General features: G+C 46.0%; 2 protein-coding genes across 3 annotated transcripts in view; one reads left to right on the top strand and one right to left on the bottom strand.

The window, feature by feature from the left end:
• The window catches only part of LOC137634264 (actin-binding protein IPP), a 107794-nt gene that overhangs the window by 69156 nt on the left and 12046 nt on the right, over positions 1-26592 (top strand). The window lies entirely within an intron of this gene.
• The window catches only part of Hus1-like (Hus1-like checkpoint clamp component), a 128021-nt gene continuing 119028 nt past the window's right edge, over positions 17600-26592 (bottom strand). Inside the window, exon 7 of the mRNA XM_068366550.1 lies at positions 17600-18098. The gene's annotated coding sequence lies outside the window, so the exon portion shown is untranslated. The remainder of the gene's footprint in view (positions 18099-26592) is intronic.

Below are 26592 nucleotides of genomic sequence, written 5' to 3'. Positions count from 1 at the left end.
GCTCCATCCTCTTCGCGGTCGTTTTCTCCTTCTCCTGTGGACGAAGCCTTTCCGTCCTCAGGAGAGTCCAGCAAGGCGAGGGCCTCTCCCACGGCACCAATGGGAGAAACCCCACCTCGAGGAAGAGAAACGTCTCGCGTGGAAGGTGCCTTCCAGACCTCTTTGCTGGAGTCCCTTTCCTGCCCAGGAGGGTACCCAAGGACTCGAAGACGATTCCTAAGTCGTCTTCGCGGATTCGTCCAGAGCCAACCAGACCCCGGGAGAACGTCTACGTGTCTCCCCAAGAAGAGCCTCTGGGGACGGGAGACTTAGCTGCCAGTCCACAGGGAGGAGAGCAGCATGAGTCTGAGCATGCCTTCTGGCAGGTCTTGAATCTGATGAGGCAACTCAACAGGTTCAAGGACCCGGAGATCGCCCCTCGCGAAGGCAAGGATACGGTCCTAGACCAAGTCTATGGTACCCAGAAACCCCCAAGGGCCAGCGCGGCTTTGCCTTGGTCCCAGGGGATGAAGAGTACCAGAGACAAGGTCGAAGCTCAGCCCTCGGACCTCGCCTCCTCCAGTCGTTCCTCTGCCGGGAACAGACTCCTCCCACCTCTTCTTCCTCTCCACCACTCGGTGGAAGAGCTCACAAGGGGAACTCCGCTTGAGAAGCTCTCCTCCCGGCAGGTGACATTCTCGGCTTCGGAGATCCTGAGCCAGGAGAAGGTTGTGAAGTGTGCCATGCAGGCCACTTTGTGGCTGGACGTCTGGCTGGGTTCTCTGGGCATCCTATTGCGCTCTGAGGACTTGTCTAAGGAGAGCAATAGGAAGGCCCTGGAGACCTTCCTCCTCTCGGGCACTCGCTCCATCGAGTTCCTGTCCCACCAGGTTACCAACCTGTGGGCCAACTCGATCTTGAAGGTCGTGATGCGGTGACCGAGAAGTTCCATCCGAAGGTCCCCGTCGTGGATGTCTGCAGGCTCAGACACTCCTCCATCCTTGGAGGAAGCTTGTTTGAGCCCAAGGACGTGGAACGCATAGCTGAGAGGTGGAGGAAGTCGAACCAGGATTCGCTCCTCCAAAGGGCCCTCTCATCTCGGCCCTACAAGCCTCCAGCTCCGCAACAACATCAACAGCAGCCTCGCAGGACACCGAAGCAGGCTCCGGCAGCTAAGACGAAGGTGTCTAAGCCTCAGCCCTTTCCTGTCAAGGACAAGAGGGGTGGTAAGTCCTCCAGGGGAGGCAAAACTCCTAGAGGGAGCAGCCGTGGCCGTAAACGCTAGGAGTGGCGGTCCCCCTGCGTGTCCACCTGTGGGGGGATGCCTACAAAGTTGCGTGCACAGGTGGCAGCAACATGGGGCCGATTCTTGGACGGTCTCTGTGATCGGCCAAGGTTATCGCGTCCCATTCGCAACATCTCAACCTCCCCTGACAGGGAATCCAGTGTCGTTGAGCTCCTATGCCATGGGATTGGCAAAGGGGCTGGCCCTTTGGGCAGAAGTCGAGACCATGCTCAAGAAGGATGCTCTCCAAGAGGTCGTCGACGGCTCCCCAGGCTTCTTCAGTCGACTCTTTCTTGTAAAGAAGGCGTCTGGAGGCTGGAGACCCGTCATCGATCTGTCAGCTCTGAACAAGTTTGTCAAGCAAACTTCGTTCAGCATGGAGACAGCGAACACGGTCAGACTTGCAGTGAGACCACAAGACTTCATGTGCACACTGTACCTGAAGGACGCGTACTTCCAGATGCCAATCCATCCGTCTTCCAGGAAGTACTTGAGATTCAGCCTAGACAGCAAGACCTACCAGTTCAAGGTACTGTGCTTCGGTCTCTCCACAGCACCTCAGGTGTTCACCAGTGTGTTCACCCTGATTTTGTCATGGGCGCACAGGAACGGCATCCGTCTCCTCCGATATCTGGACGACGACGCTGATCCTGGCAGACTCTGAGTCGACCCTTCTTCGACACCGAGACAGGCTTCTGGGACTTTGCCAAGATCTGGGGATCATGGTAAATCTCGAGAAGTCCTCTCTGCAGCCCACCCAGCGACTGGTTTATCTAGGCATGTTATTAGACACCAATCTCCACAAAGCCTTTCCATCAGACGACAGGATAGCAAGGCTGAGGAGGGTGGCTGAGCCCTTCCTCAGGCGGGAAGAGCTTCCACCCCAATCATGGTTACGTCTTTTAGGTCACCTAGCCTCCCTGGCCCGTCTAGTCCCGAATGACCGTCTCAGGATGAGATCCCTGCAATGGCGGCTCAAGTCCCGGTGGAGTCAGGGCTCCGATTCCCCGGACTCTCTGGTCCCTATAGGACCCTCGGTACAGGCGGACCTGCGGTGGTGGCTGATCGACGGAAACCTACGAAAGGGAGTGGATCTTCTCGTCCTTCCCCCGGATTTGACACTGTTTTCGGACGCGTCAAAAGAAGGGTGGGAGCCCCACATTCTGAACCAGAGGGTGTCAGGCCTTTGGTCAGAATCAGAAAAGTACCTACACATCAACCTGCTAGAAAATGAAGGCCGTGTGTCTGGCTCTTCAACAGTTTCAACGGACCCTGGCGGGCCACTCCGTGGTGGTGATGAGCGACAACACCACGATAGTGGCTTATATCAACAAGCAGGGAGGTACCTTTTCACAACAGCTTTCCCATCTTGCAGTAGAGATTCTGAGGTGGTCCGAAGTCCACTCGATAACACTATCAGCTCGCTTCATTCCTGGCAAGAGGAATGTGCTTGCCGACAGTCTGAGCTGGGCTTCGCAGATAGTGAGTACCGAGTGGTCTTTGGATCCTCAGATAGCCAACAAAGTCCTGACTTTGTGGGGTTCCCCGACGGTGGACCTGTTCGCGACAGCCTTGAATTTCAAGCTGCCTCTGTACTGCTCCCCAGTCCTGGACCACAAGGCTCTCTGGCAAGATGCTTTCCAACAGCGGTGGGACAACATCGACGTGTACGCCTTCCCACCGTTCTGTCTGATGAGAAGGGTGCTCAACAGGACCAGACTATCGGTCAACCTGTCTATGACCCTGATAGCTCCGCTATGGCATCACGCGGAATGGTTTCCCGGACCTTCTGCAACTCCTGACGGAAGTTCCGAGGGAACTTCCCCCATGACACGAGCTACTCAGACAGCCACATTGCAACATCTTCCACAAAGCCGTAGCCTCGCTTCGGCTTCACGTCTGGAGACTATCCAGCGTCTCCTCACGGAGAGAGGCTTTTCGCAACAGGTTGCGGAAAGAATGTCTCGTCACCTGCGAAAGTCCTCCGCGGGAGTCTACCAGGCGAAGTGGAGAGTCTTCTGTGGTTGGTGTTGTGGGAGGGGTATCTCTCCACTCGATGCCACTATTCCAGCAATAGCGGAGTTCCTTGTGTATTTGCGGGAAGAAATGCGCCTTTCGGTCTCGGCGGTGAAAGGCTATCGCTCAGCCTTAAGTCTGGCCTTTAGGCTGAAAGGAGTGGACATTTCTTCCTCGCTAGAACTCTCTTTACTCATACGTAGCTATAAGCTTACCTGTCCTCAGTCGGAAGTGAGACCTCCTCCATGGAACGTGGTTCGGGTTCTCAGGGCTCTGAAGAGACCTCCGTTCGAACCATTCGCCAGGCTTCTGATCGCCACCTGACTTGGAAGACGGGTTTCCTACTCGCATTGGCCTCTGCCAAACGAGTTAGTGAACTTCATGGTCTCTCATACGACATCGCCCATTCAAGGGGATGGGGGGAGGTAACGTTCAGGTTCGTCCCTGAGTTTGTTGCCAAGACTCAGAACCCTGGAGTGCCGGACCCACGGTTCGACTCCTTCAGGGTCACGAGTCAACGTTCTGTAACAAGTGACCCAGACCATCTGCTATTATGCCCAGTGAGGAGTCTGAGGCGTTACTTGAAGAGGACAGCTGCAGTTCGTCCCCGCGTGCAAGCGTTGTTTGTAAGCAGAGGAAGGACGAAGAGGAGGGTCACCAAGAACACCATCTCGGCTTGGATTCGAAGGGTTATCCATCACGCCTTGAATCCTGACCCTCCTCCGTCACGTCGCCCTAGGGCACACGACGTCAGGGGCATCGCTATGTCCCTGGCCTTTAAGAGAAACTTCTCTGTGATGCTGGTACTACAAGCTGGGGTCTGGAAGCGTCAAACGACCTTCACAGCCCACTACCTGCAGGACGTGACCCACAGGAGCCTCGATACCTTTCCCCGTGGTGGCTGCACAACAGCTGGTCTAACCCCAGGCTGCTTGGTGGACAAGTAGCAGAAGGTTGAGTGCATTGTTACCCGGTTTTAGTCTGCGTGAATGAAAGAGTATGTCTGGCCCTTACTTCTTTCTTCATCCTCCCCTCTCTTGGGGAAAGCAGCATCCTGGTCTCTGCATAGCTGACCTCAACCTCTGCAGGTAAACCATGCCTCCCTTGTGTTCCTAGTATTAAGTCAATACTGTCGCGTCCCCATACCCTGACGAGGTGGTATTGGGAACGTCCTAGCCTAGGATTCCATCTAAAGGACTCCAGGTCAACTTCATAGGACGAGTCACACTCTTCCTCCACACACAAACTTATGTAGGCCACACGTTCCTTGCGGAGCAAGGAACTTGTGAGGTGCAGGGACTCCTTTTCTCGAGTGCTACTCACTCGATTCTGAGTCCCCGGGTAAAGCCAAAGCTAGTAAGGCTGGGGACTTTCCACCCTTCCTAAGGAGTAAGTCACCCAATGTAAATAGCGTGGTTTGTATTTCGGTTACGGAACAAATGACAAATTCGGAGATAATTTGTATTTTTCCTAACCATACAAACCTTAGCTATTTACACATATTTGCCCGCCAGCCCTGTCCCCCAAGACAAGTCCTACCTCTAAGTGAAGTGAGACAATTCACGGGTGTGTGGGGGGGGAAGGGTAGCAAGCTACCCTTCCCCTACCCCCTTGCTAACTAGCGCGGGGGTAGTTAACCCTCGTTAAATATCTATGGCTCGTCATTTTCAGCTACGCCGTAAGTAAACCCAATGTAAATAGCTAAGGTTTGTATGGTTAGGAAAAATACAAATTATCTCCGAATTTGTCATATTAAATTGATAATATAGAAATGAAAAATTATTAAATGAAGTTCAATTACCATAAAAAACCAGGATAAACTAGTTTAGACTTCTTTCAGTATATACTTTACTGTATATGTTATGTAGTTGGCTAAACTAGAGGTCAGCTGACGAAATTGAATGTTGTGCTTAAAGCCCGTAGATGTAAGCAAAGTAAAAATTTAAATTGTGTTTGGTATTAAATATTGACTTTTTAAGGAAACAAAAGATATTTTGCTCTTACGTAAAAAACCTTGTTTATTGAATATACATATACAGTACTGTCCCGAATTATGCGTGTTCGAATTATACGATTCCTCATTTATGCGGTCGCTATTTTTAAAGATTTAATTTTCTGTATCTGCGAAGCTGTTCAAAGTCTGCGAGTCATACACTACAAAATGTATCAAATCTATTGTTTTTTTTTTTTCAAGTACCTGTATATTGGTAGTCCTAAATACGGTAGTTGATACTAAATGTTACAAAACAATATTAACCTTACATCTTATTAACATAATTCATAATAAATAGCCTATTTAAGGATAAAATTCCACATCAACAATGAAATCAACTTTAACTGTGCGAGTCCAGCTGACAAAATGTAAACAGAATTGTGGTTATGTTCTCGGCAATCTTTATCTTTCTCTAATCTTTCGATAATTTCAATAATAGTGTTAATGATATTTTTTCATATTTTAAACAGTATAGATTTGCTTTACAAAGATTTGTTTTGTATAGTACATGATATAATTATAAAAAAAATTCTCTCAGAGAGAGAGAGAGAGAGAGAGAGATTTGTGCCAGAAAATCTCTCTCTCTCTCTCTCTCTCTCTATGTAAGAAATAAAATTTTACTTCACATGTGGCAACCTGAGTTTAAGAATGAAATTAACATGATTATTGTTAGTTGTGGCGATCAATTTCTCGCTTCAGGTGGTACGAGAAACAAAAACAAGGCATTCGATTACAACAGCTGATTCTCTCTCTCTCTCTCTCTCTCCTCTCTCTCTCTCTCTCTCTCAACGAAAAAATTATACCTTGTATTCTTCCATTTCAACCGTAGCTTAAAATACGGCATCCGATTTCATCAGCAATCCACTATTTTTTAGGAAACATTTCATTCTAGAAAATTGCTACTCTTTAAATAGTTAATTGCACATTAAGAAAACGTGTACTTTTGTTTTTAAATTTCGGGTGTGTTTTAAAAATTGAGTATTGATAACTTCTTTTTGTTTTAGTTTTGGCTGTGATCAGATCAGAAGATGTCTAGCTGCTGCTCTCAATAATATGCGCGTACGAATACAGTAACAAAGTATTGTTTATACCATTTCTCAGCATATTCAAACCATCTATACAGTTGATTTTTAAATACAAGACTTACCCGGTAGTTATATATATAGCTTACGTCCCCGACGTCAACGGCAGAAAATTCGAAACTCGCGCCAACCGCCAGTTGGATAGCCAGGTGTACCACCCCTGCACCCTAGCTAGGTACCTGGGAACCATTCCAGTGACCCTCATATATTCCCTGCCGTAGCTAGTGGCGACACGTGAATTTTACTCCGTCATCACTGATCGTTTTTTTGGTGGAGTACAAATCTTTGGTTATTGACTCCCGCTTGTTTTTGATCTCGCTTTGGATATTTCTTGATTTTGTTTGGATTAGATGATTTTTTACCTTTGCTTGTCTGAATTCTCTTAAATTTTCAAAATGGCCACCCCCCCCATAACTTTTAGGTTATGTGCGACTAGTGGGTGTAAGACCCGTATGGCTAAAGCCTCTCTTGACCCCCATTCTCTCTGTGCTGCATGTAGAGGTAAAGAGTGTGATTTGGTGATCGCTGTGACGAATGTGTTTTTCTGTCAGAGCATGAATGGATTGAGTTTGATAGATACAGACGTAAACTCAAAAGGGATAGATTGAGGCGTAGTTCTTCTCGCTCATCTAGAGATATTTCCTCTTCCCATGTCATTAATCCTATTCCTTCACCTGTAGTGGTTGATCCCGATCCCACTATTGCAATTGCTAATGAACCTTCACTAAAAGATATGTTAGTGGCGATTCAAGCTCTTGGCGCTAAAGTTGAATCTTTGGCTGCGGACAGGACACAGTTGGTGTCCGATGTGCGACTATTAAAAGGTGAAGGTGCAAGTGCAGTGAAGTTAGGTGCAGTGGAGGGTGCGCCTGCTCGTGTCTGTCGTCGTCCTAGTCCTAGACCTCTTCCAAACTCCCCAACCCCTGGGAGAAGGAATGTCGAAAGGCGAAATGAGACGAGAGGATTTATCAAACGAGCAGACGTCCCCTCGAACGTACCTGTGGGCGCCTCCCAGGACGTTCGCCGTCACCATTGGAAAGATGAGGTTAAGTGTTTTTTCGTCGTCTTCGGACGACCCCTTGCCTAAAAGAGGCTGGAAGCTCGCTTCCAGACCTCTTAATAGGTCCTATGATAAGGCCTAGCGACGTCCTGCTAGTTCAAAACCTGGATGTAGTAACTGGGATACTGTACTCCAGAGCCTTTTGAAAGTCCCTCGATCAAACGTCCTTTTAGAACGCTAGACGTTTCCAAGGATCCTTCTGTGCACTCAGGACCAGGCTTTACAGTAAACCCTCATTTATCGCGGTAGATAGGTTCCAAACCCGGCCGCGATGGCTGAAAATCCGCGAAGTAGGGACACCATATTTACGTATTTATTTAACATGTATATTCAGACTTTTAAAACCTTCCCTTTACATAGTACTGTTAACAAACTACCCTTTAATGTACAGAACACTTAATGCATGTACTACAGTACCCTAAACTAAAACAGGCACAAATATTGAAGGTGATTTTATATCATGCGTTTCCTAAACACGCCAAAAAGCACGATAAAAAATGACAACCAATGTTTTGTTTACGTTTATCTCTGATCACAATGAAGAAACAGACGCATTTACACATCTGTGTATAGGTTAGTTTTTGCATCGACAGCAATCTTACCAAGTATTGATTATATGTTGATTTTGTTATTACCAATGTTTTACTTAATTTTTCTTAGGACTTCCAAATAAATGAAATGAATGCCATTTATATGATGTTTTTTTTTATGACGCCGCCTGAAACGGAACCTTCCATTCGTTTACTGTACGCTCCATCTTCGATCGTAATAAACAAACGAAGGCATTAAACGCGCATGATGAAAGTTATAAATAATGATATTAAAAGCTTTTAGTAAATATGTTATTACAAATATTATTTACCGTATCCATATAAAATCCTACATACGTAGCAAAGCAGGAAAACAATTTTTTTTCTTTTTTTTTTTTTTGGCGTTTAATCAACAATAACAAACTGCCGCTAATGACTGAATGATAATTTACGATAATTCTAAACTGTTACTAAAGATGATTCTCCATTCCATATCCAAAATACTTTTCCTAACTTCAGTTATAAGTCAACTTGTACCCCCCTCAATTATGAAACCATCTAAAAAAAAAAAGTAAGAGAGGAAGCAAGTACTAGGCCGATTTTTAAAGTTGTCGAACAATTAAGTTACCGCTATAACGTTCGATGTGACATAGTGCGAGATTGGAGAAAGTAAGGAAAATTGAATCATGATTGATTTTCAATATAAATGAAACTTTGTGAAGCAACAAAGATTTCATTTGTTAGTGAGATAGAGGTAAGGAATGAGAGGTAGCGAAAAGTAACCCCCACACACACACACACACAGAGAGAGAGAGAGAGAGAGAGAGAGAGAGAGAGAGAGAGAGAGAGAGAGAGTTGTTTTAAATGTAATAAACAAAAAAATATGATAGGTTATAACACATTGGTGCTTATGTAATATCAACTGTATAGATGGTTTGAATAAGTTAAGAAATGGTATAAACAATACTTTGTACGTGCATATTCTTGAGACCGGCAGCTAGACGTCAGCTGATCTGATCACAGCCAAATGTAAAACAAAAAGAAGTCAACAATACTTGATTTTTAAAACACACCCGAAATTTAAAAACAAAAGTACATGCTTTCTTAATGTGCAATTAACTATTTAAAAAGTAGCAATTTTCTAGAATAAAATGATGTTTCCCCCAAAAATAGTTGTTTGCTGATGAAATCGGATGCCGTGTTTAATGAAAAAAGTCCGCAATGGTCGAACCGCGAAGTAGCGAGGGCTCACTGTACCTCATTCCAAGCTCCCAAGCAGCCTTCAGACTGGTTTTCGCCTTCTAGGTGCTCTGTTCCGGTTAGCGATGAGGAGAATGTTGTGATTTCATCACCGATTTCACAACGTTCGGATCCTAACCTTGCAATTCAAGACATGCAAAGCAGGCTCTTGTCCTTTATGCAATCATACCAGCGTAGCGACAAATCTCATATCAGCGGTCGTTATCGGAGCAGCGAGCCAGGACGTGTTTCCGGACGCCCTCGTAATTGGGGATCTAAGGTTCCTGCTAGCCGCTACGAACGGCCTTTAGGAGGTGATCGTGATCGTTCTCCTAAGTCCGCAGTTCACAGTTCTTTTATTGAACGCGAACGAGACAGTGTGCCCGTGCGTTCTTCTAAGAAAGACGTCGGACGTCCTGGTTAAACAGGTTATTGAACGTCCTTGCAAACGGGTTACCGAACGTCCTGTAATACAGGCTTATGTTCGTTCTTTGTTTAAGTCTTTCGAACATCCTTCGATTCAGGATCCTGGACTTCCTACAGAACAGGCGGCCGATCCTCCTTCGGAACGGGCTGTCGAACGTCCTTACAAGCAGGCTGTCAAACGTCCTCTCATTCAGGAAGTTTCTCTCTCCGCCAATTATTTTAGTGAGCGTCCTTCAGGTCGTGTTTCCGGGAGGATTACAGTTGAACGAGTCGCTGAACAACAAGCGGTTCGTAGTACCGAACGCTTGTCAGCAGTTGACGGCAAGCTTGTTTCTGAATATGATCCTGAACGTCCTATCCCTTGTCATATTTCGGATGTTAGTTTAGATTACGATGAGGAGGCTCATTCTTTTCAAGACATCGATATGGTTCATGTACAGGAACTTCTCGTCTCCGATCGAGCTGATCGCGAGCGTTCGGATGAGCCGCACGCGACTCTGCCGCCTGTTACTATTCGCAATGAGCCTATTTCTATTGCGGTTGGCACTCAGGATTTTTCTGAAATTGAAACCGCTCTTAACCCTACTGCTCCCGAAGGAACGTTGCAAGAGAAGGATGTAGAAGGCCAGCTTTCTCCTATGGAGTTTGATGACGTTTCAGAGGACGAGGACTCTGTTTATTTCCGTCATTCTGCCGATCTTAAAAAACTAATGAAAGTTTTTACGGCAGAGTTTTCAGACTTTTTTGTGCCTATACGTAGCTCCGCGCTCGCCAACGTCATGAGTTTACTCTCGGGAAAGCCTCTAAGAAAGCTCGCTTTACTAAGATGGTACTGTCGCGTTCGTCCAAGAGAGCTCTTAAATTAATGGGTGACTGGTTACAGTCTAAGAAGGCCTTAGGAAAGACGTCTTTTTCCTTTCCTCCAGCTAGACTGGCTTTGAGGTCGAGCATCTGGTACGAGACAGGAGAAGTTCTCGGCTTGGGGATTCCTGCCTCTGCCCAGGGAGATTTCTCAAGCCTCGTAGACCGCTCCTCGTCGGTCGGCCATGAGAAGACCAAGATTTTTTGGTCTACCTTCAGAGATGGACCACCTTCGTAAGGGAATTTTTCGAGCCTTTGAAGTTTTTAACTTTTTAGACTGGACACTTGGGGCTTTGGGTAAAAAAGTTGAGACTTTTAAAGAGGGGGATACCTCTGCCCTGGTCCATTTGATGTCGTGCATGGACAAAAGCCGTGAGGGATGGCTCTAACGAACTTGCAGCAGGCATCCTTAAGAAAAGAGATCAACTATGCTCTTTTCTTTCAGCGGGGGTGACTCCCTTCCAGAAGTCCGAACTTTTATATGCGCCTCTTTCTCCATTGCTGTTCCCACAAGAACTTATCAGGGAGATTTCTGCAGCTTTAGCTCAGAAGGCTACTCAGGATCTTGTCTCCAAGACTGCTAGAAAGGCTCTTCCTCCCTCTTTTACCAGCCGCAAGCCTAAGGAAGATACTTTTCCCAAGTTTTCCCAGCCCTTTTGAGGGAGATCTTCCAGCAGGGGTAGTTTCAGACCTGATGCTAGGAGGAGTAAGAGAAGAGGTTTCAGAGCAGGGCGAAGCAGAGTCTGACTGCTTTCACCTTCAGGCAGTAGGTGCCAGACTACTCAAATTCTGGCAAGCGTGGGAGAAGAGAGGAGCAGACCAATGGTCTATTCAGATCTTGAAGGAGGGTTACTAGATCCTCTTTCTAGGGAGCCCTCCCCTGGTCTTAGTTCCTGTGGATCTCTCTCCCAGATACAGAGAGGAGGCAAAGAGACAAGCTCTTTCGAACCAAGTGTCTCTTATGTTAGAAAAGGGGGCCATAGAGAAGGTTCAGGATATTCGTTCACTGGGTTTCTACAACTGCCTATTCCTGGTACCCAAGAACTCGGGGGGGGGGGGGGGGGGGGGGGGGGGGGATGGCGTCCAGTTCTGGACGTGAGTGCGCTGAACAAGTTCATCATCAAAACGAAGTTCACCATGGAAACTTCGAAGTCAGTGCTAGCAGCAGTAAGGAGGAACGACTGGATGGTCTCATTAGACCTTCAGGACGCCTACTTCCACATCCCCATCCATCCGAGCTTCATACCCTACCTAAGGTTCGTTTTCATGAGAGATGTCTTCCAATTCAGAGCCCTATGCTTCAGCCTTTGCACAGCACCTCAGATCTTTACGAAGCTCATGCTGAATGTAGCAAAGATCCTACATTCAAGGGGCATAAGAGCCTCCCTGTATCTCGACGACTGGCTTCTCAGAGCGCGCACTTGCGTTCACTGCCTGAAGGATCTTCAGACAACCTTGGACCTTGCGAAAGAACTGGGTCTCCTTGTAAACAAGGAAAAGTCTCTCTTGGTTCCATCTCAAGAGATTTTATATTTGGGGATGACGATACGGAGTCAGATTTTTCGGGCTTTTCCATCTCCCTTAAGGATAGAGGAAGCCAAGTTGAAACTAAGATCATTTCAAAGCAAGAAAGTTTGTTCAGCAAGGAAATGGATGAGTCTGGTAGGAACCCTCTCCTCCTTGAAACAATTCGTCCCACTGGGAAGACTGAATCTTCGTCCTCTCCAGTTCCATCTCAACAGCCATTGGGACAAGGAGAGGGACTTAGAAACGATGTCCATTCCTATCACGAACCCCATCAAAGACTGCCTTCGGTGGTGGGAAGAACCAGACAAGTTCCAGGAAGGTCTCGACTTGTCAATAAAGAGCCCAGACCTTGTGTTATGCTCCGACGCCTCGGACACAGGATGGGGAGCAATCCTAAGCAAGTTAGAAGTCTCGGGTCTATGGTCAGAGCCCCAAAAATCCTTGCATATCAAGCACAAGGAGTTGTTGGCAGTTCTTGTAGCCCTCAAAAGTTTCGAGGAATTAGTCACCAAAAAAGTAGTTCAGGTCAATGCGGACAACACGACAGCATTGGCATACATCTCAAAGCAAGGGGGAACACACTCGATATCTCTGTACGAGACGTCAAAGAATCTCCTGGTGTGGGCAAGAGACAGGAACGTTATACTTCTGACGAGATTCATTCAAGGGGAGAAAAACGTAATGGCAGACAGTCTCAGCAGACGGAATCAGATCCTTCCAACAGAGTGGACCCTCAACCTTCATGTGTGCAAGAGCCTGTGGCGTCTTTGGGGTCGCCCTTGCATAGACCTTTACGCAACCTCGAAGACGAAGAGGTTAGAGGCGTATTGCTCCCCTGTTCTGGATCCAGAAGCAGTCCACATAGACGCTTTTCTGTTGGACTGGTCCAATCTAGATCTCTACGCCTTCCCATCTTACAAGATCCTGTACAAAGTAGTACAGAAGTTTGTGACATCCAAAGGAACCAGGATGACCCTAGTGGCTCCCTATTGGCCGTCAAGAGAATGGTTCACAGAGGTACTGGAATGGGTGATAGACACCCCAAGAATTCTTCCTCTAAGAGTAGATCTACTCAGACAACCCCACTTGGAAAGATTGCATCAAAATCTCCACGCTCTTCAGCTGACTGCCTTCAGACTATCGAAAGACTCGCTAGATCTAGGGGCTTTTCGAAGGAGGCAGCTCAAGCTATTGCAAGAGCAAGAAGGACTTCAACCATCAAAGTCTATCAATCTAAGTGACAGGTTTTCAGAGAGTATGTAGAATCAACTCTTTTCCTCATCCAGTACCTCTGTAGCTCAAATTGCGATTTCCTGCTATATCTTCGAAGGAAGTGCAATTTCTCCTCCTCTACTATTAAAGGCTATAGGAGTATGTTAGCTACTGTGTTTAGGCATATAAACCTTGACCTCTCTGGCAATAAGGATCTGCAAGAGCTTCTCAAGTCTTTCGAGACTTCAAAACGACGGAACCAAGATTCTCCAGCCTGGAATCTGGATATTGTTTTGAAGTATCTCATGAGCGACAGGTTTGAGGCGCTGGGTTCATTTTCCTTGAAAGACCTCACTATGAAGGCTTTATTTTTGGTCAGTCTTGCGACAGCCAAAAGAGTGAGTGAGATTCATGCGTTTAGCAAAAACGTTGGATTTCGTAATGGTAAAGCTGTCTGTTCCTTACAATTAGGCTTTCTTGCCAAAAACGAATGCCCTTCTCAGCCTTGGCCCAAAGCATTCGAAATTCCAAATCTTACGGATCTGGTTGGAGATGAGGTAGAAAGAGTCTTATGCCCAGTTAGAGCTCTGAGATGCTACTTGGAGAGAACAAAAGACTTAAGAGGCAAGTCTGAATCTTTGTGGTGTTCAGTCAAAAAGCCCTCTTTACAGATGTCTAAAAATGCCTTGTCATATTTTGTCAGGCTTTTGATTAAGGAAGCTCATATTCATTGTAATGAATCAGACTTTAGACTTTTAAAGGTCAAGTCTCATGAAGTCAGAGCAGTGGCAACGTCGGCAGCATTCAGGCAGAACAGATCTCTACAAAGCATAATGGACACGACCTTCTGGAGGAGCAAATACGTGTTCGCGTCATATTATTTGAAAGGTGTTCAGACTTGTTACGAGGACTGTTACACACTGGGTCCATTCGTAGTAGCGAGTGCAATAGTGGGTGAAGGATCCACCACTATGTTCCCATAATCCCAATAACCTTTTCTTCTCTTGGTACTTTTAATTGTTTTTTTATGGTTGTTTGTGGAGATTGTGTCAGTCTTCCACAATCATTGATTTTGTCAGGTGGTCATGTTTGTTCCTTGAGAGCACCCGGAACTGGTTATTGGAGGAGGTTCTGTCATGATGAGGTTTTGACACCGGTTTGACAGTCCCTTCGAGATCTTCAGCCCCCTGGGAGGATCGCTGGATCTCATAAGGCTAGCAGACATAATGAGGCAGAGTATCATTGAAGTCAGGTTCCTTATCAGGTACGAACCCTCAAGTTTTGTTTGAATTAACTCTTAAGTAGAATTCCAGATATGCTAGCTGTCTCTAACCCTCCACCAAAGGTGTTAATCAGCTATATATATAACTACCGGGTAAGTCTTGTGTTTAAAAATGATATTTTCATTAATAAAATAAATTTTAGTCCCACCCTCCTCCCCTCTAAGAGACTAGAGGCATGGAATATATGAGGGTCACTGGAATGGTTCTCAGGTACCTCGCTAGGGTGCAGGGGTGGTACACCTGGCTATCCAACTGGCGGTTGGCCCGAGTTTCGAATTTTCTGCCGTTGACGTCAGGGACGTAAGCTATATATATAACTACCGGGTAAGTATGTTCAAAAATTTATTTTATTAATGAAAATATCATATTACATAAGCACCAATGTGTTATAACCTATCATATTTTGTTTAGTACATTTAAAACTCTCTCTCTCTCTCTCTCTCTCTCTCTCTCTCTCTCTCTCTCTCTCTCTCTCTCTCTCTCTCTCTCTATGGGCTAGTTTTCACTACATCTCATTTCTTACCCCTCTCTATCTCACTAACAAATGAAATCTTTGTTGCTTCACAAAGTTTGTTATACAATATTGATAATCAATCATGATTCAATTTTCCTTACTTTCTCCAATCTCGCACCATCTCTGTGACATCGAACGTTATAGTAGTAACTTACTTGTTTGATAACTTTAAAGACCGGCCTAATATTTGCTTCTTTTTTTAGATGGTTTCATAATTGAGGTGGGTTACAAGTTGACTTATAACTGAAGTTAGGAAAAGAATTTTGGATATGGAATGGACAATCATCTTTAGTAACCATTTAGAATTATCGTAAATTAGTCACTAGCGGCAGTTTGTTATTGTTGATTAAACGCAAAAAAAAAAAAAAAATAGTTTTCCTGCTTTGCTACGTATGTAGGAATTTATATAGATACGGTAAATAATAATTGTAATAACATATTTACTAAAAGCTTTTAATATCATTATTTATCACTTTGATCATGCGTCTTTAATGCCTTCGTTTGTTTATTGTGATCGAAGATGGAGAGTACAGTAAATGAATGGAAGGTTTCTGTTTCAGGCGGCGTCATAAAGAAAAACATTATATAAATGGCATTCATTTCATTTATTTGGAAGTTCTAAGAAAAATTAAGTAGAACATTGGTAATATCAAAATCAACATATAATCAATACTTGGTAAGATTGCTGTCGATGCAAAAACTAACCTATACACAGATGTGTAAATGTGTCTGTTTCTTCGTTATGGTCAGAGATAAACATAAACAAAATATTGGGTGTCTTTTTTATTGTGCTTTTTGGTGTGTTTAGGAAACGCATGATATAAAATCGCCTTTATTTTGATAATTCTGGATTTTAAATGATACAACAAAAGCTAGTCTATAGAGTGATGGTTTTGCTATTCACCAGTTGTCTTATACAATAGATATGACAAACATTTAAATTTGTCTAATTTGGGTCGTGTTATAACGGGAAATATACGGTGTTGACACCCATCCTGGTTGTAATTTGAACCTTTTTTCAAGTTATTAGAACTTCAAAGTATATTAAATGTTTGATTTATTTATAAGAACAATTTGATATTATAAAAAAATACAGTATAGTACTTAGAAAGTATTGGAAATGGGTTGTAAACACGTTTGAATAGGCAAGTTGCTGGTTGCCATGGCCCCAATGGAATTATTTCTGTTAGTTGTGTGTTTCGAAATACAGTATGCGATTTTCCATTTATACGAGGTCATTGATCGACCAAATTCTCGCATAATTCGGGACCCTACTGTACTCTAGTGTGCAAGGTGGTATGGCCGATGAAGAATCATCGAGAATCTGGCAACTGACAAGGTATGTCTTACTTGTCTCTGTGTCTGGTCGACAAGCTTTGGCTTGAAGTGGGGTACTGTACCACTATTTCCGGCTTTGAGTGTGTTCAGATGTCCGTCGTTGGCCCTTGAAGTTTCATTGCTTTTGTGTAATTGTTTTCCTCTCTTCTTTTAAAATGACTGTGAAGCAAGTGTATTATGAGGACTTGTCCTGGTGTAGACGAACATCCATGTGGGACTATCATGAGTCGTGTGTTAGTTGCTTCTCATCCTTTGTGTCCAACGTGCAGGGGACACCGATGCTTCTTAGAATGCCCTTGTATGGTTTTCACATTGATGCTCCTTAGAATCTCCTTGTGTAGTTTGTACATTGATGCTTCTCAGAATCCTCTTGTGTGGTTTGTAGGGAGGGGTCATCCTCCCAATGGGAGAGATTTCATGGATGCTATTAGAAAAAATCTAAACGAGATTGTTTGTTCTATTTTGACTACTTTGGGGTCTTGGAAGTCTAGATGTCCTCTTTTGACTACAGAAATTCCTATCCTAGCCTTTGTCATTGGGTTTGCCTCAAGACTGGCTGACAAAACCATGACTGTAATTCTCCAGGTTTATCCTGAAGATGAGGATTCTTTTGCCCTCCATTGTGAGGTAGGAGATCCTCCATTAAAAGCTGATCCCCTCACTGCTGCTTTGTCTCCTGTTGTTGAGTGTGCTCAGAGTGATGCTCGCTGCATGCCGGCTGAGAAGCACCATGCGCCATCGATTTTACTACTTACAGAAATTTCCTGGTCTTGGGTGTTGATCATATGTATACAGTATATGGTAAGACTCCAAGGCATTGTCGTTGTCCCTTGCCTCTGCTGTTCATGAGTGACTTTTAAGCCTGAAGTGTCTAGTGGTTGGAGATCAGTCCTAAATGTCTCCAACTCATAATTTATCATTCACAAAGTTGTCAATGGAGATGACCTTGTCAGTTTTCTTTCATCCAAAGGAATGATTGTTTTTCACCATTGACCTTTCAAACTCTTGATATCACATCCCCATTAATCCAAATTCGAAGGGTTTTTTGAGATTTATCTGCATTAGGCAGACCTACCAAATCTTCACCTCATGCTTCAGCTTAAGTACATCTTTTTATAAGTTACAACCCTTATCTCAAAGTGGCTTCTAGGCATATAAGTTTTCCTATACCAAGACAACAAGTAAGTCCTTGCAAGCCTTGAAATTAGCGTATGATGATCAAGTACATTTGGAGGTAAATAAAACTTCCGAGTGTATAAGTAGGATGCTGTTATGATAGAATTGTTCCAATCTAAACAAAAAAGATTTAACAATAGCAATTGAAATAGTGTATAGGAAATCAATATAAATAGAAACACCATTTATTCACAAACTTATTTACAGAGAAAATCAATATTGCAGCTCCTTCACTTTTAATTACTAAATTGATACAAGATATTGATAAATAAGGGGAGCGGGCTGGAAAAGTAGAGCAATAATATATTTGAAGGGAGAGATGGCGAGTTATCTTCAGTTGCTGAAATGTCGTTGGTATGGTGACTTTAGGCTTGAGAATGTCACAAAAAGACTAGCTGCTTCTCTTCATCATTGTTATGGCAAAATTTTGAAGATAGGTGTTTGTTGTTGTATACCTGTGCATAGGCGGAGCTAATCGACATTTCCATATAAGTAGTTAGGCACGGCATGTGTAGTGAAGCTTCCAGAAAGAAAGGGATTTTCATTGAAGCTCGGTTTGTTCCCAAAATGCTGCCAACTGTAATAAATAAAGGTGTTATGCAATCTTTGACCAAAACCTAGCTGGATTTTTTCTCTTGAATTATTATTAAAGGGATAGAGATTTACCAGCTCAATGAGTCAAAATTGACTCCTACAGAGAGGCTCAGGTAAATTCAGGAGATAAAATTTATAAATCAAATCCTATAAAATATAGATAGAAATTGAAACCTATGAGAAATGGATATTTAGATTTTATCTATTAGCGCTTTGTTTCTTAGATACATTAAAATCTTTGAAATAGAAAAATACTCAGAATCAGATAAAATGTCTAAAATAAAGTTTTCTGACCAAAACATAAATCTCTGGTTAAAACAGTGTCACACTCGCTACCCATTAAAAAGCCATGGGTCAATTTTGTATGACCAATAAACAATCTTGCTAAAGTTACACCCGTCCTCTCATCTTTCGGGCATGATGATTCCCAAGGAGAAACGATGGTCTTCATTTTAATTGATAGTTTTTCAGTTCATTATTCCACATTGTTTGCCATTTTCATACTATTAAATGCTTTATGATAGTTATATAATCCTTTGCAGGTAGTTTAATATCTTATTGTGGTAGATCTATTGCTAAATTTGAGGCAACATCTGCCTTTTCATTACCAATAACCCTAACATGGGCAGGAATCCATCATATTTCAACATTCACCACTTGGGAATAGATTTTATTAAGGAGCACTTTAATTGTAATATATATATATATATATATATATATATATATATATATATATATATATATATTTGTTCCGACACGAATACTTTACCTCGAATTACCTCTTCGGAGGGTCCTTGATCCTCTCTCAAATTCGACCAAGATTTCCCGCGCTACCCCCCTATCTCGCTCCCGATAGTTACTACCCCCGCCGCCAGGATAATTCCTTCGGCCCGGATTAGGGCAGGTCACTGCTTTTCCCGGGTCAGGACATCATTAAGTTCTTGGTCGTGAGATCCGAAGCATCTCACTCTTTCGTTTTAAATCTTTCGATCCTTTGGCGCGTTGTGTTCCCACGTGTTCCCAGTGTACGGACTTGTGTTTTTTCTGCGATAGTGCGTTTTCGCAAAGTGTCCTCAGTCCGTTTCCCTTGTGTTATCCAGGCTTTTCGGTAACTCGTTAGTGTTGACCTTCGTGTGCGAACGATGGAGAACGTGCGTCGTTGTCCTGGTCCTAGAGCAGGAAAGTCGTGTGGGGCTTTCCTCTCTAAACCAGAGGTGGACCCGCATTCCCTTTGTTCCACGTGCAGGGGTAAAGTTTGTTCCTCCTCGGACACATGTCCCGAGTGCGTGAATTGGGACGGAATTCAGTGGGTACGTTATGGTACTAAGAAAAAGAAGTCATCTAAGCGTTCCCCAAAGAAAGTGAATGGCGTGTCTTCCTTACAGTCGGTCAGTGATCGGTCCGACGAAGCCTCGGCCTCTCCGTCTCCTTCGCAGAGGAGTGGCCAGCAAGCCCCCAGTGTAATTGTGACCCATAGTGTCCTCCCAAGTGAACCCAGTGTGACGGAGGAACCAAGGGCTGGCCCCTCGGGAGTAAACGGAAGGGCCGCGAGTGTTTCGGGCGGATCGGGCCACGTGGCAGGGGAGCACGCTTCCTCGGATGACCGGGTATGGGACAGTGTGGCGTTCTCGGTCTCCCCCCCGCCCTCGTGGGCCGGTGCGTCGGGTTTCCCCCCGCCAGAAGAGAACCACTCGAGAATTCGTCGCCCGAGTAGCGACTCCTTCGGTTGGAAATTACCGAAGACTCCAGGGAGGTCTCCGCTGAGGATGGACGTATCCCTGGGTCCATGGCCTTCTAGTAGGGGCAGAGTGGTCTCAGTACCCTCGGTATCCACGGCAGTTCCCGAGGACTTTCTCCAGCACCCTGTCTCGGACGATCGGCGGCGAAGGGCCTCCCCTGCGCATCACTCTAGCAGTCGTTACGGGAAGAACGTGGCACCCTCGGACTCTTCGGAAGTAGGCTCATCCTCCGAGGGAGAACGCAGGGAAAGACGGCACCGTAAGAGAGCGCGGACCGATAGCGATCGTTCTCGCTCTAGGTCGAGGTCGCGGCACGGTAGGAGGCGCCCACGCTCTCACTCCCGTAGGTACAAGAGGGAGGTCTCTCCCGGCGGCGGCGAATGGTTTTACGTGCCCCCAGGAGACTCCAAGAAGCACCGCTCGCCAGACTCTCGGTCCAGTGATCGAGCCTCCAAGTTGTCACTGCCTACATACAACTTGGAACCGCTCGACCGGCCACGCAAGAAGGACCTCACTCTCAGGCACAAGTCCTCGAGGCCTTCGGTTCACCCAACCCGTCGGGAGGAAGCGCGCTTCCGAGAGGACAGCCCGACCGAACCAGCCCAACCGGGTCGGACGACGAGCGGGAAGGACCGGTTGCCGGGTTCGGGTCTTCCCACCGGGACCGTGTCCTCCGCGTCCAGAGCCTTGGCCCAGTCGAAAGGCCTCCCGGGGTCGGTGGCACCCGCCACACGGCGAGACCCGACCGTGTACGGTGCGCCCTACGGTTGCGGGACGGCCTCCCTGGGACCTGGTAGGGAGAGGCCAGTCTACCTCCCAAGCACGGCTCCCCCCAGCCAAGCCGATACCTCGGTCGACGGAGGCGAGGTTTCCCCGTCGGAGGACTCCGCCTACAGAAGGGTGGTAGCCCGCATCAGGAGGACCCATGGGATTCCTGAACCCGAGGTGCCGAAGGTCAATACCTGGAGGTCGAGCCTCTTGAGGTACACACATCGGGACGTCCTGCCGAAGTCCTCTCTGGCCCTGCCCCTCGCCCCAGACCTAGTACTCGGCCAGGAGTACATAGATAACTTGGTGGCCAGCACTGCGGAGGCCCCCAGGTCCCAGAGTTCCTCCAAACTCCTCCAGGGTCTGAAACTACAGGCCAAAATTTATATCCCAGAAGGACGCCGCCCGGGCCCCTGTAGAGTGGACTCAGCCGTGGATGTCCTAGGACAAGGCGGCTCGGACGAAAGGGCCAGCTCAGCCCCTGTGTCCTTCTCGGCTTCTGAAGCAGGCATGATGGAGGAGATGTCGAGGGACATGATTAACGTCTCTTCATGGCTGGACTGGTGGGCCTCCACGTTAGTGAATGTACAGGCCTCCACAGACCCCGACGACCCGGAACAACAGAGTCTCCTGTCGGACATTATCACTTCCGGGGGGAAAGCGCTAAAATTTATGGCATACCAGGCTCTCTCCCTGACGGCCAACTGGGTCCTCCGGAAGAGGGACACAGTGCTTTCCAGGGTAGCAAGGAAGATCCCAGACAGACAGGCGCGAGCCATTCGCACCCTACCCCTAGGAGGAGAGTTCCTGTTTCCTTTGAAGGAATTGGAAGAACTGATGGAGAAGGTGTCCAAGAGGAGAGAAGTCAACGTCCCTAAGCAATCGTCCTCCAGGAGACCTCCGTATAAGAGGTCAGTCTCGGATAGGACCGTGACCCCTCAAGCGGTTCCCAGCTCTTCAAGGAGGGACGCCCACTCCTCTTCCTGGTCATCATCTCCTCAGCCCTCCCGCAGGGGAACTACAACTTCTGCCAACTCCTTCAGGTCGGGTTACTCCGCCTCGAAGAGGGGCAGATCAGGCCGCCCCTCTAGGAGAAGGTAGAGGGAGAGGCCCCCTACTCCCGCCCAAGCCTTTGGTTGGGGGATGCCTCAGACCCCATTGGCAAGCATGGAAAACGTATGGGGCGGATGCTTGGACGGTGTCCGTCCTGAAAGAAGGCTACAGGATCCCCTTCATAGCGGACTCACCCCCTCTGATCCCAGCCACCCAAACAGAATGGTTAGCTCCCAGGGACCCGTTGAAAAGGGCTACCCTACAAAAAGAAGTTTCCTCCATGTTGGAAAAGGGAGCCATGGAAGAAGTCCTTCTCCCAGGGCCAGGCTTCTACAGCCGCCTGTTCCTGGTGGAGAAAGCAACGGGGGGGTGGAGACCGGTGATAGACCTGTCGGCCCTCAACAGGTTCGTCAAGAAGACGGACTTCAAGATGGACACCCCAAAATCCGTCCTGATGTCCTTGAGGGAGAAAGATTTTATGATGACGGTCGACCTCAAGGATGCGTACTTCCAAATTCCAGTCCACCCGTCGAGTCGGAAGTTCCTCCGGGTAAAATGGGGCTCCCAGATCCTGCAGTTCCGGACCCTCTGCTTCGGACTGTCGACGGCCCCTCAGGTGTTCACGAGGGTCTTCGCGACAGTCTCAGTATGGGCTCACGAACGAGGTATCCGCCTCATCAGGTACCTAGACGACTGGTTGCTCCTTTCCAGTTCAAAGGCCCTCTTGGAAGAACAAGGAAAGGACCTCCTCCGTTTCTGCAGGAGTCTGGGAGTCATTATCAACCTGGAGAAATCGAACCTAACGCCGTCCAACAAAATGGGGTACTTGGGGATGACGTTGGACACCGTGCAGGGGAAGGCCTTCCCCTAGGAAGACAGGATACAGAACCTCGTCAAGATCATTCAGCCGTTCCTGTCGGGGCTTCCCAGGAAAGCGAAAGACTGGCAGAGGCTGATAGGCCATCTGGTCTCATTAGAGAAGCTAGTTCCCCAAGGGAAGTTACGTCTCAGACCCGTACAATGGAACCTCAAGGCTCTATGGTCCCAGACAGGCTCTCAGAAAACATCGATCCCAGTCCTTCCGCACACGGAAACAGCCTTGAAATGGTGGAGATGCCGGGCGAACTCCCTCAAGGGGATGCCCCTCGGGTCCTGTCCTCCCGAGTTTCTCCTGTTCACGGACGCCTCCAGCCTAGGGTGGGGAGCCCACCTGAGGGAGGAAACAGCAAGCGGGACCTGGTCAGAGACCGAAAAGCATCACCACATCAACGTCCTAGAGCTAAAAGCAGTACAAAAGGCATGTCTGCACTTTGCAAGTCGGTTGAAGGGAAACACCGTGGCCCTAATGTGCGACAACGCCACGGTGGTAGCCTACATCAAGAAACAAGGGGGCATGAAGTCGAAGGAACTGTGCGACCTCACTGTAGACATCTTGCACTGGGCGGACGAACACCAGGTAACACTGCTAGCAAGGTTCATCCCCGGGAAAAAGAACGTGCTAGCCGACGGCCTCAGCAGGGTAGGTCAGATAGTAGGGACGGAATGGTCCCTACAACCAGCGGTAGCCAGACTCATCCTTCAACGCTGGGGCTCCCCGGTGATAGACCTATTCGCAACAAAGCTCAACGCCAAGTTACCGGTTTATTGCTCCCCGGTACCAGACGAAGGAGCAGACCTAGAAGACGCCTTCCAGCACAGGTGGGACAACCTGGACGTTTATGCCTTTCCCCCCTTCACGCTGCTAAGACAAGTGCTCAACAGAGTAAGAACCGCCCAAAACCTAAAGATGACTTTGGTAGCGCCCTGGTGGCCGGAGAGAGAGTGGTTCGCGGATCTGAAAGACCTGGCAAGCCATCCGCCATGGCCTCTGCCCCCCAGGTCAGATCTACTAAGTCAACCGCACTTCCTCAGGTTCCACGACAACCCTCTCTCTCTTCGCCTTCACGCCTGGAGACTATCGAGCGACTCCTGAGGAAGGAGGGGTTCTCCTCCTCCACAGCTAAGAGGATGTCCCTATATCTAAGAAAATCCTCTAACGTAGTCTACCAGGCGAAGTGGGCCGCCTTTACGAAATGGTGCGCGACAAAACAAATAAGACCTCTCGAAGCCTCGGTCCCTGACATAGCTGATTTTCTAGTGTATCTTAGGGATAAAATAGGAATGTCAATCACAGCTATTAAAGGAGTGCGAGCAGCCTTAGGCCAAGTCTTTCTCCTGAAAGGCATCGACCTAGGGACATCAAGACACATAGGGATGCTGATTAGAAGTTTCGAACAATCCTGTCCTCCCCAAGCCAGGAGAGTGCCTAGATGGGACCTGGCCAAGGTCCTGAAAATGTTGTGTCTTCCTCCCTTTGAACCGCTCAGAGATATCGGGGACAAAGATCTCACCCTCAAGACAGTTCTTCTTGCTAGCCTTAGCTTCGGCTAAGAGGGTAGGTGAGATCCACGGTCTCTCCTACGACGTGGCACACTCCAAAGGGTGGAAGGAGGTATCTTTCAAGTTCGTACCCTCCTTTGTAGCTAAAACTCAGAACCCAGCAGTCTGGGACCCGAGGTTCGAAGGTTTCTCTGTTCCGGCCATTCCCAAGACAGGTAATACGGACGACCTGAAGTTATGCCCGGTCAGGACGATCAGGAAGTACCTGGAAAGGACGGCCCATCTCCGTCCAGGTGCCAAGAACCTCTTCGTCTCTTCAGGCGTTAATAAGAAGCAAGTGTCCAAGAACACTATTTCCTTCTGGCTGAGACAAGTCATCACTAGGGCTTATGAAGAAGACAAGGTGGCGGTACCAGGCACTCCCCGTCCCCATGACATCAGAGGCCTGAGCACGTCCTTGGCCTTTGAGAGAAATATGGCAGTGGGCCAGATCCTGCAGGCCGGCACTTGGTCACACCAGTCGACCTTCACGGCCCACTACCTCAAAGACTACTCAAGAAAGTCTTTGGATGGATTCTCCATTGGGACAGTCATCGCCGCCCTCCAAGCTGTGTAGTGGCAGGCTGGAAGACGTCCCCAACAAGTGAATAGACTCATCCCTACTTCTTCAGGAGAAGATTCAGTAGAGAACATGTCAAGAGGTAAGACTTAAATTATAAGCGTAAGTTTTCCACTGCTACCCCCTATCCGCTCTCTGTACCCCCGCATTACGTAGCCCTCCGGGCACCATGTGCCTAACCAAGTGGCAGAATGGCTCTCCCGCCTCCTAAAGTGTAAGTCTCCGAAGAGGTAATTCGAGGTAAAGTATTCGTGTCGGAACAAATGAAAAATTTTAAGTAATTTTTATTTTTCCTAACATACTTACCGAAGAATTACCTCTGAAGTAATGGCCCTCCCTTCCGTCCCCGAGTGCCATTCTTCCATTGCCAAGTCGGGCTTAACGGAGAACTTAATGATGTCCTGACCCGGGAAAAGCAGTGACCTGCCCTAATCCGGGCCGAAGGAATTATCCTGGCGGCGGGGGTAGTAACTATCGGGAGCGAGATAGGGGGGTTGCGCGGGAAATCTTGGTCGAATTTGAGAGAGGATCAAGGACCCTCCGAAGAGGTAATTCTTCGGTAAGTATGTTAGGAAAAATAAAAATTACTTAAAATTTTTCATATATATATATGTATGTATGTATATATATACAGTATGTATGTATGTATATATGTATATATATATATATATATATATATATATATATATATATATATATATATATATATATATATGTGTATATATATATATATATATATATATATATATATATATATATATATATATATATTTATATATATATATATATATATATATATATATATATATATATATATATATATATATATATATATATGTATGTATGTATGTATAGCATAATGAGGTCCTTTCCTTTGAATATGTTCCAAGGCATGTTGTTTATGATGACTAGGAGTATACTGTAGTTATATTTTTTTGATAACTAAAAAAGATGAGAGCATATTCTTGTTTTCCTTATGATCCAAGACAGAAGAAAGATAGTCGAATAAGGTTCATTCTGATGTTTGTAGATTGTAGTAGCTTATTTGCTCTTACGGGGAATGGTGGTTCATGGTTATTTATAAATGTATCACTTTGATTGGAGGACTTCTTCATTGGAGAACTAGTGGATAGGATCTTCAATGAAATTCGCTGGGTTACAAAATCTTGGTGTAAGGACAAAGGTGGCTTCCCCACTTTCACATAAAACTGACATATTGGGGGAAGATTTAAAGGCTCGACTACCAAGTCTCAGGTCTTGAGTGTTTATAGGATCTAAAGACTGAAGTAGCTTTAGATCCTGATCCATATATTGGGCTCTATTATTTATTCCGAGAAAACTTCATCATTAGGTAGAGATCATCATTACATTTAGATTTGATGAAAGATATTATGTGCTTTCCTATTCAGGCGAGTATTGAATATTAGTCCAAATAATTTTACCTTTTCTTGAAATCGGATATGAGCATCGCCTAATGTGATGTTTATATCTTGGTTTTGTTTTCAGCTACCACTCATGTAAAACATAACTTGTATTTCTTTTTCTGCAGACTGTATGAAACCAACAGCCCAAACCTGTATTTTTTAATGGATTTATTTAGAATTCTTTGTAGGTGCTGAATATTGTTTGATGAGTAGTATATTGCAAAGACATCCATGTAAAGATTACATTGCACGCTCCCCATGACAGTTGAGCAACTATCATTAATTGCCAATGTAAAGAAATTTTATACTTGAAACAATACTCGGGTGCACACCTTAGTCAAAGTCAAGGTTGTAAGATTCAAAATAAACAATCTTTATATTAGTTTGGAATGTTCTTCCACCAATTTATGGTTTTCCTATTTACTGTATATATATTTCTTTAATATTTTGACATCTATGGAACAAGGAGAAAGTGTTTTGAGATTTAATAAAAAA

The sequence above is a fragment of the Palaemon carinicauda genome, chromosome 44 (genome assembly GCF_036898095.1).
Source record: "Palaemon carinicauda isolate YSFRI2023 chromosome 44, ASM3689809v2, whole genome shotgun sequence".
Classification (NCBI taxonomy): domain Eukaryota; kingdom Metazoa; phylum Arthropoda; class Malacostraca; order Decapoda; family Palaemonidae; genus Palaemon; species Palaemon carinicauda.
This window is presented reverse-complemented; position numbering and strand designations above follow the sequence as displayed.